Genomic DNA, 11830 nt, shown 5'->3' on the forward strand with positions numbered 1-11830 from the left:
AGAATTTATTTGAAATTGAAACCTTTTACAATATTATAATGGTCTTTACTGACACTTTTGATCAATTAAATACATACTTGCTGATAGTTTAAAAAAATCCTTACTTTACCCGAAACATTTAAACAGTAATGTTAACTTTTCAACAGGCGATTTCTACAAAGGCATTTTTCATTGAAAACTTTTGCTTTGGTGTGACTTAACACCTCTGATCAAGACCACTGAATTACACTTTTAGCTGTTGATGAGACATTTCTTAAAGCTGAAAGTGTGTCATTTTTGGCCCTATAGTTTTGCAAAAATAAACACTGACTGTATTTGTGATTAAAGTAGCATGTCTCATAAGAGAGTGGGCAAAAAGTACCTGGATGATCTACTACTTCTAAAGTGTGCTTACGATGGACACTTTACTATCCCATGAGGCCACGAGAGAGGATTGGTTAACGGCAGTGACATGACACAACTGGTAGGTCACGTGATAAGGGCAACATAGGGAATGTAGCAGAATGTAGTACATCCAGATTATAATAATACTACACACATTCATACTACATAGAACATACATTTTTAGCTGTAACTTATTCAAAATAAGTACCTATTTAAGACAGTATGAGATTTAGTAAGCAGCTAATGTTTCCAAACAAGCTGCCATTGGTCAGGCAAACAGATAGCACCCTCTAAATCTCACGCTATTGGTTAAAAAATGCTGTGGCATTTGGGCTATAGTCTGGATGCACAAACAGGTCAATGATTTGATGGTGCCACAAATACACACAGTATTTACAAACTTCAGGTCAGTATGTATCTGACAGGTGTTTTTAAAAAGCTTAAAAAACAAACATCTTGAGCTGTCTACACTACTGTTTATTACTAAAACTTGGCCAAGTTGTGTATGTAATTGGGCTGAGAGGTCTCTTCCTCTCACGGCCTGGGACTGGAATTGAGCCAACAGCTCCTCCACTGAACTGACCAGAAGCCAACTCTACTTTGTTCCAACAAACCCTTCTTCTGACTCACTGTAGACTACAGCCAAATCCAAATCCAGCATATGAAGGCTATCAACTATACCAGATGTATCCATCAGACAGTGCTAATGTGAAAACATCCCACATTCCAGTGTTCTGCAGTTTTGGTGTAAACACAAAAAGGGCTTGGAACACCCGTCTCATTACCTTAGTTTCATAAATCCGTTGTTTCTCTGACTCCAGCTCAGTTTTCTTGCTCTGGAGTAAACAGGCTTGACTTGCAGCTTATTTTGACTTTTCTAGCACAGAAAAAAAAAAACATTCTAATCAAAAACTGACAGAAGGAAAAGCAGCAGGAAGGATGTGTATGATGAGATTGAGAACTTGCTGTAATAAATAACTCCCCCAGAAGCTGCACTCTGTCAGCACCAACGTTTCTCAGTCAATATCGCCACCCTCTGGTCAGGACTGGCAATGCGTTGCTCTTGTCTGTAACAGAATAACATTACCATGCAGAGCCCGTCTAACGGAGAGCCTTGGCACTTCCTATTAGCCCTGTTGTGTATCATCGTGGTTGCAGTTCCATTAGAATTCCACTGGAGGTAATCGCGGTCGAGAGCAGAATGAATGGGAGTCTATGGGGCTAAACGGCCCCAACTTTATTCAACTTTTTTAGAAGTTCAGGAAAACTTGATTTAAAGTGTGGAGAATTATGAGCATGGTTAGCTAAATTGGGAATGTTTTTTGGAGTTGCAATATTGAAAGGGGGTTATTATTCTGTTGTGTACTGCAATGACATTTTGACTAAAAAGACATATTTAATTGCAACTGGTCTCTGTCTGAAAGGAGTCATTTAAAAATTCAAGCACAAACCTAATAAACTAGCATATAATCTTGCTCTACATAAAGCAATATTGATTTTATATTGTTTCTTGATTTATATTGTTTTCTTATACAGTTTTCAGCTTTAATTTGTATAATTTCCATTCAAATTGTGATAGTAACATATCATTAATATTGTTCAGTTGAATATCAGCAAATGATTTAATTCATAATAATTTTCAATTACAGTTACATTACATTTACTATAGACATTGTCTAAAATAACATTTAGTGTTAATTTAATGAAGTTTAGTGATTCAATGTACTTCAAAACATTAATAAGATTTTTCTTTATAAATATATTGTTCAATTACATGCTTTTGTAAATTTGTTGTTCAAATAAATAATGTTCAGTGAAATCAGTGAAGGTCGCCTACTTTAACCCTTACATTATTTATGAATATTGATGTTGAGAGACTATGATCAGTAAAATGGTTCAAGGTACTTTTCAGAACTAAATTAAACCTTAAACTAAGTTGTGCTGTTTTGATATTCATAAACATGGAAAAAATGGTTTAAATGTGTATACTTGGCAAATCTGGGAAGAAACCACACTGAGTTTGTGTGTAACAGTTTACACACTGAAAACCACATGTGTATTTCTTTAAAGTGGAGCCTAATTAATTTCATTGAAAAAAAAACATTACATAATATAAACATAAATAATTTATGAACATTATTATGTGTAAGTTTTGTAAAAATGACAATTCATGTGTTATCTCATACAGTCATGGTCAAAATTAATGGCACCCCTGGTAAATATGATGAAAACTGGCTGTAAAAAATAATTCTGCATTGTTTATCCTTTTGATCTTCCATTCAAAAAATTTGCAAAATTCTAATCTTTCATTGAAGCAAAAGAATTGAAAAATCACACTATGAAATAAATGTTTTTTTCTCCAAAACACTCTGGCCATAATTGTTGGCACCCCTAGAATTTTTTATGAGAAAAATATCTCTGAAGTACATTCCCATTAATATTTAATTTTTTAAGCACATCAGGGTGACTAGGAACATGAAATTGTCCAGCTATGACTTCTTGTTTCAAGGAGTTTAAATATGAGGAAGCACAAAGGTCAAATTCCCTGAATCATCCATCACAATGAATAAAACCAAAGAACATGGTTCTGATGTGCATCAAAAGATTGTTGAGCTTCACAAAATAGAAAGTGGATGTAAGAAAATAGCTAAAGAATTGAAAATTCCCATTTTGACCATCAGGGCAATAATTAAGAAGTTATAATCAACTAAAGTGTTATGATTCTGCCAGGAAGAGGACGTGTGTCTATTTTGCCTTAATGGACGGTGAGGATGAAAGTTTGAGTGTCCAAAGACTCTTCAAGGATCACAGATGGAGAATTGCAGAGATTACTTGAGTCTTGGGGTCAGAAAACCTAAATATATATATATATATATATATATATATATATATATCAAACAACCCCTACATCCCCACATGTTGTTTGAGAGGGTTTCAAGAAAAATGCTCCTCGCTCCTCCAAAAACAAACTCCAGCATATTCAGGTGTCAGGCACGACTGGATCTTCAAAAGCGACCGGATTCTATGGTCAGATGAAACTAAAAAAGGGGCTTTTTGGCAGCAAACCCAGCAGATGTGTTTGATGCAAACAGGGATGAAGAGTATCCCACACTGTAAAACATTTCTGTAGAATTTATAGGAATTTACTGGCAAAAAAGTTGCCAATAAAATCCTGTAAAAATGTTGGAAATTGCTGTAAAATTGATTACAGTGTAACACTGTAAAGCAATTTACAGTTGATTGTTGTATATGAAATTTATAGGTATACAGTAATTTATAGGGTTTTTTACAGTAACATTGAATTAAACCTGTATTTTATTTTACAGCAATATTTTGTAATTTCACTAAAGTACAGTATTTACCTGGCAATAAAGTTTCCAATAAAATCCTGTAAATACCCCCAAAATTCAAGTAGATGCTGTAATAGTTTAACATTTAAAAAGCTGAAAAGAATCATTTTAAAAGTAAACTGTACTCTATTATTTACCATTATATTGATGTAGATGCATTAAAATAAACATTTAAAAAAACAAACACAAAGTCAAAGCTGTTGTAGAAAAATATTTATTAAAATAATCAGCAAATTACTACAAGACTGATAACAACAATTTTACTTTTTCAAGTACAGAAAATCTTTTCAAAATCAGTCACAAAATAACTACAAATAAGGCTTAACACCAAGATACTGGGTTCAATAAAAGTTAAAGGGATAGTTCATCCAAAAATGAAAATTCTGTCATCATTTACTCACCCTCAAGTTGTTCCAAATCTGTATGAGTTTCTTTCTTTGTTGAACACAAAAGATGATATCTTAAAGAATTTTGGTAACCAGACAATTGAAAGTAAATGGCTACCACCAACTGTTTGATTACCAACATTCTTCAAAATATCTAAGTTCAGCAGAAGAAAGAAACTCATACAGGTTTTTAACAACATGGGGGTGAGGAAATGGTGAATGATTTTCCATTTTTGGGTGATAGTTCACTTTGAAATTAATTTTTGATATGTTTTATCTTACCTCAAGGGGATCCAAGATGTAGGTGTCTTTGTTTCCACAGCATTTTCAATTTTTGACATTTTTTGGTCAAACCGTTGTTGTCTGTCAGTCATACACTGGAGGTGAAGGGGGTCCTCAATTGGTTCACCTCAAAGAGCAGCACAGAGAAGTCCAAATTAAACATGATTTAATGACTCGTAAATGTAAGTACACATTAATGGCCTAAGACACGAAACGAGCGGTTTGTGTGAGAAAACGAACAGGATTTATATCGTTTTTACCTCTTGTAATCATAGCCATGACAAAATGATCTGCCGGCACGGGCGCTTCGGTCTGCGCATGCGCTGGAAGTGATCGCTTGCGCGCCTACGTCACTCTTTGTTTATACCATAGACAGTAAAAGAAATGGACAGAGCGATCTCATTGGAACTCCATTGAGACGATTGAAGCCCGTTTTTGGTGATTTGTTAGCACTTCCGTCCCTGACGCGCAGACTCAAACAGAGCTTGACGACATAGATGTGACGAGAGCAAACCGTCTGTCTTCTAGTGCTGTGGCATGAGAAATCTGAATCATTCCCTTCCGAAACATGCAGAGGCGGAGAGTATGAATATGGAGCTGTCCATGAGCGAGGAGAAGGAGACAATTCTGCTAGGTATTCTAATTAATTATTTTGTCTTTTTGCCTCCACGTTTCCCCGATTGCGCACGAGCTTCTCCTCCTGTCCATACGGTAATCTCTCTACTGTGCGACAGAGAGTTGCGTGGGTATGACGCAATCGTTAGCCTACTTTCACTAAAACTGCATCTACGTTGCCATAACATAAGCTACAAGGTAATGGAGCTATTTATACATTGTCGTGTTTCTTTAGAAATAAATAAAGGACAAATGGGGTCTTCAAACGCCTCAGATGTAGAGTTATTCGCTGTCAAAGTGACCCCAAAATGAATGGGAGTCAATGGGAATGCTAACGCAAGTGAAGTTCTGCTACAAGATGTCAGCTCCCGCGAGGCTTCAACTTTCGGTCGATGGATTACCCCCTTAGTTTATACAGAGATTTTGGAAGTTTTACCTTTCACTAAACATATTTAGATATACGGGAACCTGCAATTAAAGACGATTTCGGTATATCTAAATATGTTTAGTAAAAGGTAAAACTTCCGAAATCTCCGTGTAAATATTGAGTGACGTCACACGCAAGCGATCACTTCCAGCGTAACATTGAACTGATTCAGTTTGGTTCAGTTGGACATTGAACAACTGATTCAGATCACTTGGACGTCACTGTAACTACACGAGGTAAAAACGATATAAATACTGTTCGTTTTCTCACAAAAAACGCTCGTTTCGGGTCTTAGGCCATCAATGTTTACTTACATTTACGAGTCATTAAATCATGTTTAATTTTGACTTCTCTGTGCATGCTTTTTGGTGGACCCCCTTAGCCTCCAGTGTATGACTGACAGACAACAACGGTTTGACTGAAAAATGTCAAAATTGAAAATACTGTGGAAACAAAGACACCTACATCTTGGATGCCCTTGAGGTAAACTAAAACGTATCACAAATTAATTTCAAAGTGAACTATCCCTTTAAGCTCAAACAACAGAATGGCAAAATTGTTAACTCACATCTCTTGTTAAAACTCAAATTTCTGCTTTTCTATTATTATTATTATTATTATTATTTTTGTTTCAAAGTACTTTTTTACATTTTGTGTAATTATAGACATTTCAGTTTTTTGTTTTATATATACATTTGACAACTCACATTAACCACTCAAGGTCCACAGGGTAGCCTAATGAGAAGAGTAGACACATGAGGATTGACTGTGTTGTTCCTCTTCTCTGAGGTCTTTCCACTTTCATTGATGTTCTTGGTAAACATCTGCTCAAAAATCAGTCAGAAAAATACAAGCAGAAGCTTTAGGATCATGTGCAGACTTATGAAAATATACCACTTTACAATAAGCATTATTTGCACTACTAAAAAGGATTTGTTCACCACAAAATGACATTTCTGTAATTAATTACTCGTTAATCTGTCACTACTGACCTTCATTCATTTTCAGGAACACACATTAAGATGTGTTTGATGAAATCAGAGAGGTATCTGAACCACACATAGACCACAACGTCATTACAACGTCCGGGGCCCAGAAAGGTAGTGAAAACCTCATTAAAGTAGTCCATGTAACTTCAGTGGATCAACCTCAATGTTATGAAGTGATGAGAATACTTTTTGTTCTAACATAGAACCTGGAAGCGATGCACTGTTTACTACAGCGTCAGAGATTGACACAGAAGAGAAGAGATTTTGTGGCTTCATAACATTAAGGTTGATCCAGTGTAGTCACATGGTATATTTTAACATTGTCTTAACTGCTTTTCTGGACCTTGGAAGTTGCAATGATTTTGTGGCCTATGTGTGGTTCAGAAACCCTGTAAGATTTCATCAAAAATATTTTAATTTGTGTTCCGAAAATGAACGAAGGCCAGCAGTTAATTAATGACAGGTGAACTAACATTAATTTTTAGATGAACTAATCCTTTAACATATACAAATTTATATTTCAGTAATCTGTTACCTTTGAACAAATTCAAGTGTGCAGGATGCCTCGTGCTGGTACACCAGATTAAAGTTGTAGTAAGTTGCAAACAAAGCAGCAAATTCAGCCATGAAATTGAGGTGTTGATTCAGAACCACTTGACCCTCAATACTCAGCATCCACTGGGTTGCAGTGAGAATTTCACCTAAAAATAAAACAAATGAAGAGAAAAAAGAAAACAGTTTATAAAAATGTATGCTAAAATACAACATGCAAAATGTATTAAGTAATTTAAAGATTCTGAAACGTACATTACCTAAGACAATCAGTCTCAGAGAGTCTGGAAGTGTAGAACTTTTTTCCACTTCAGCTGCTGTTGCTGACATATACAATAAAAAAAAATAATAAAAGGAAAAAAAATGTAATGTAATTAAGTGCAGTATATGCAGTACACACAGATTTCCCAGCCCTCATCAATATGGCATTTTAAAATGCCTAATTAAGTAATTCAGAGTTGTACATGTGAAATGACGGTATCCAATCTTGCAAATCAGTGTTGTGTCTGGTCAAATCTAGCACCTTTACAAGACTTCTGATAACCTGTATGGTCTCTATAAATGAAACTTAAAAGCTGCACATTTTTAAATGCACGTGAAAAGTCAGGTAACGTTACACCACAGGTAAAACAGCAGTTTAGAACATTAATGTGACCTACAATGATATTGCTATCATATTGACAATTTACAGTGATACATTTCTCATTTAGATTTAGGTTCAAGTTATATTAAGAAAACGATAAATATGGGAACTTTGAACAGAAAATAAAATTAACTTTCAAATCTTTTGCCTGTCATTTTGAATTTAGTTATGACGCAGGGATTTGTTAAACACTGGGTTTACTTGCTCTCAATAATAAATCCAAACTAGTGAAATAAATGATAAAATAGCAGCATCATGCAACAATGTTAAAATCATATTGTTTTTCATCAGCAAAACTAACTGCACGTGCGTATACGTTCTGTCTCAACAGCACTTCAGTATGCCTTGTTTTCCAAACTGCAAATGCTCGAAAAAATACTCTCTGGAGAGCATGACGAACAGGCATAGGCCTGTTACTATCATTGTGCGCTGCAAATTGATTTGCGTTAAATAGTTATGATGCAGGCCTTTATTAAACACTGGTTTTACATGCTCTCATACGAAAATCGAAATCAAACGAAATCAAAACTGGTAAAATAAATGAGAAAATAGCAGCATCCAACGATGTTAATATAGCCTATTCCAATGTTTTCGTCAAGAAAGCTAACTCTCACCAAGACTTAAGTGGATCCGATCTGTCGTCTTGCAAACTGCAATGCTCTAAAATACTATCTTGAGAGCAAATTCAAATAAAACTGTAACAAACTGCAGCATTCGTCCATAACATTTAAGATAGTTTTACCTTGTGCTTGTAAAAGTTCAGATCGTCTCACCACTGAGCGTGCGCCGTCGCGATTGCCTCGCCTGAAACAAGAAATTTAAAATTAAAGACACATTGCTTTACTAAATAAACGTAACGTTTCGATGGAAAATATAGGAATCAAACACTTTTACATCACACTAAATGTCCTGATAACACGCAGTTGTTAACAAGTCGATCAATAATTGCATGATATAATGACATGCCGATGTTATGAATTCTGTTCAAAATATGAATCGCTCATTAAGTAATACATTAGATTGTAAATATTTATGGACGTAAATTTAAGTTAACTTAACAAAAATTGAGTAAATAGTGCCTTTTATCTTCAACTCGATCCTGCCCTGCTCCAGTCCACCAGATTTCAAATGTATTCAGCCCGCGCAATCCCATAATGCCACGTCACAGTAAATTGTTGTAAAACGTATGAACTACAGTGAAAACACCTCTTACCTGTAAATCAATTTACAGTTGACAGGGAAATATACAGTAACAACTGTTATACTCCTTTTGACCCATAATGCATTGCGAATTACAGTAATAACTTGTAAAATGATAAAACAATAAATTTCTGTAGAATTTTGCTGTAGAATCTACAGCAATTTTTTACAGTGCATGCCTACGGTTAAATATACTGCTGGATCTTATATGTTGTGGGCCTATTTATTTGCTGGAGGTCCTTGTTCAGATACATGGTATTATGGATTCTATCAAATACAAAGAGATAAAAAAATAAAAACCTGACGCCTTCTGCTATATAAATGAATAATAGTCTTTAAAGAACCTTTGAGCCAAAAGGGTTCTTTCTTGTCATTATTGAACTTTTTTTTTAGCATAAAATGTCCTTTGGAGTTGAATAAAGAACCCTATGCTACATTATAGAACCCTTTTTCCTAAGAGTGTAGCTTCCACTATAATCAATGGAAGTAGCTAGGCTACACTAGACGTGATTGCGGCGCCAGCGCGTGCGTTTGAAGGGAAAAAAATAGACCAGATTAGTCTAAAAGAGATTTTACGTGTCGTCGTGAACGGAGCGCTTCAGTTAGTGCCTGTACCCTAAGTGACACATTGGAATTGACTTAAGCTAACTATCTAGCGCTAGCCAGCCAGATAATCATACAAGTTTGCAAAAATAACGCCACCGCTGCTGTTATTTTTGCAAACTTGTATGATTATCTGGCTGGCTAGCGCTAGATAGTTAAGTCAATTCCAATGTGTCACTGCTTAACTAAACTCACTCTATGTCGACGACACATTCTTACACATTAAACTGAGTCAGAAGATAACTAATATGATATCATTTCAATTAATGTTATGCTTTCAAGTATCACCAACTTTCTCACCTGTTAGTTACAGTGGTATATCCAGTGATTACCTGCTAGTCTTCATTAAGCGCTGTCAGAATGCAGGCACGTTATGTCTCGCACTGTTGATAGGGGCGTGACCCAACATGTTGCTAATCTGGGGCTTGCCTTGTAGCGTAAGTGACAAATCAATGACTTGATTAAAAATTACCTTTCAGCTTCCTTTTTAGACCGTTACTGGAGTTTTTATTTTTATTTTGTATTATTATTAAATTTATTTTCCCGTGAGGTTGGGAGGGGGGCCGGCAGGGGGGCTGAGCCTTGACCAATGGTGGCCGTGGCCCCCCTGGCCACCATGTAGCTCCGTCCCTGGTCCCCCCCCCCCCCCCCCTAGGAGCTAGCTAGAACAAAAGATTCTCCACCGGCCCTCCACCGGGGGAAGGAGGGGCCCTGCTACCGCCTCCTGTGAAAAACCGTGACACTATCACTGAGCAGCCCGTCTCAGGAACATCGCTTCGCCTGGTGTTAGCGGGGCACGCAGCCTGAGGGGGCTGTGACGCTTACCTGTGGCCTCCTCCACGACGCGAACCGGCTGAAGGCTGCTGCTGGGGAAGCGTGGGAGGGAAGGGAGCCGCAGGGGGCGTCCTCGGCGGCGAGCGGGCGGAGGCGTCTGAGCCGACGGCTGGGTGGAGGCAGCAGCTGGCCGTCGGGGCAGAAGTGTAAACTCGCCTCCGTCTGCTCCTAGGCGGCCGAGAAGTGCTGGGCAAAGTCCTGGACCGCACCGCCGAAACATTTAGATGATGCTCCTGGACCACAGTGGTGGGCATCACCTGACCAAGGGAGCGAGCGGCCGCTTCCGTCGCCCGTTTGAGAGCAAGGTCGGCGGCAGGCTCGCAGCTCGCTTGGTCCGTCCCCTCCTCGTGCACATTCCTGAGCAGCTAGCAGGTGCTCATCATATGCAGGGCGGAAGCTACCTGTCCCGCCGCTCTACAGTATCGCGCCGCCATAGACGACGAGAACCTATAGGCTTTGGATGGGCATCTGGGAGCACCGCGGGAGGATGCGCTCTGCGGACGCAGCTGCATCGCAACAGAGCGCTCCACCGGGGGAGTCCCAGCGTACCCACAGGCAACCGCGTCGCCGAGGGGAGGAAAGGCGGGGAAACTGAAGCACGCTCTCAGGGGGACACCCAAGTGTGTGTCAGTTCCGCATGCAAAATTGGGGAAATTGGGGTTGGCTGTGGCCGAGAGGCGGCAGCGTTACCCAAAAACCAATTATCCAGCCGCGAGAGATCGGGACAGGGCGGAGTTCCACTCCCACCCGATGCTCACGGAGGCCCGAGATAGCACGGCCGTCATCACGGGATCAGACACGGCGACGTTGACGCTCTCGAGGGAGGCAACGCAGTCGCATCCTCACTTCCCGAGGAGTCAAGCCCGCCTTGTGATGCTGCGATCGACATCGCATCATCCTCTGGAGCGCTGAACGAAACAGACGGTACCTGCAAAGAGGCAGACGCCTGAAGCGATACAGCGCTCACTGGCTCTAACACTGGAGCGGTGGGTGTGGCCCGAGGAACTAGCGTCGGGGGTTGTGCCACACAATCACCATCATATCACCCTGTCCGCGAGTCGAAGAGCTTCTAGAAGAAGAAGCAGAACGAGTAACGGACACGGGGACTCTTACTTTATCAGTCTAGATCACAGTGTAGAGATGCTCATGTTCCCACAGAAGGAACATGAGTCATCCACGAACGCTGCTACTGCATGCTGAAAGCCCAGGCACACAGAGCAGCGATCGTGGCCATCAGAAAATGACATGAATCAATCGCACCCAGAAGAACACGGGCGAATCGTCTTTAAAAAGACGTGCCGCGTGCAGCTCTTTCACTAGAGAGGAGGAAATTCACTCTTTCAGCGCTGAGGGGACCAGGGAGAAGCGCAAAGTCTGGCAGACCACTGCTCAGATCGCAGGCAATGCAGAGTCTCGCTGGGTACCGCCGTCACACCAACACTGAAGAGGACGCTCGTCTTGAAGAGTCTTGAATCAGTGACAATGGCTTGAGGAGTGAAGAAATCTCTTGGCTCCAAAGCGAAAACATACTGCGGTTGCGTTCACTTCCTCCTTTTATACTCACG

General features: G+C 39.2%; 1 long non-coding RNA gene across 2 annotated transcripts; it reads right to left on the minus strand.

The window, feature by feature from the left end:
• Positions 1-3795: 3795 nt before the first annotated feature.
• Positions 3796-8427, minus strand: LOC148981682 (uncharacterized). Of its 2 annotated transcripts, XR_016168274.1 has the most exons (4): positions 8371-8427; positions 7246-7308; positions 6969-7134; positions 3796-6268 (listed from the first exon to the last, which is right to left on the minus strand). It is a non-coding gene; the product is annotated as an uncharacterized LOC148981682 (long non-coding RNA). The 2 variants fall into 2 exon arrangements; XR_016168273.1 differs by lacking the exon at positions 8371-8427 and having other exon boundaries at positions 3797-6268; positions 7246-7845.
• Positions 8428-11830: the final 3403 nt, after the last annotated feature.

The sequence above is a fragment of the Pimephales promelas genome, chromosome 4 (assembly GCF_988280905.1).
Source record: "Pimephales promelas chromosome 4, fPimPro1.hap1.1, whole genome shotgun sequence".
Classification (NCBI taxonomy): Eukaryota; Metazoa; Chordata; class Actinopteri; order Cypriniformes; family Leuciscidae; genus Pimephales; species Pimephales promelas.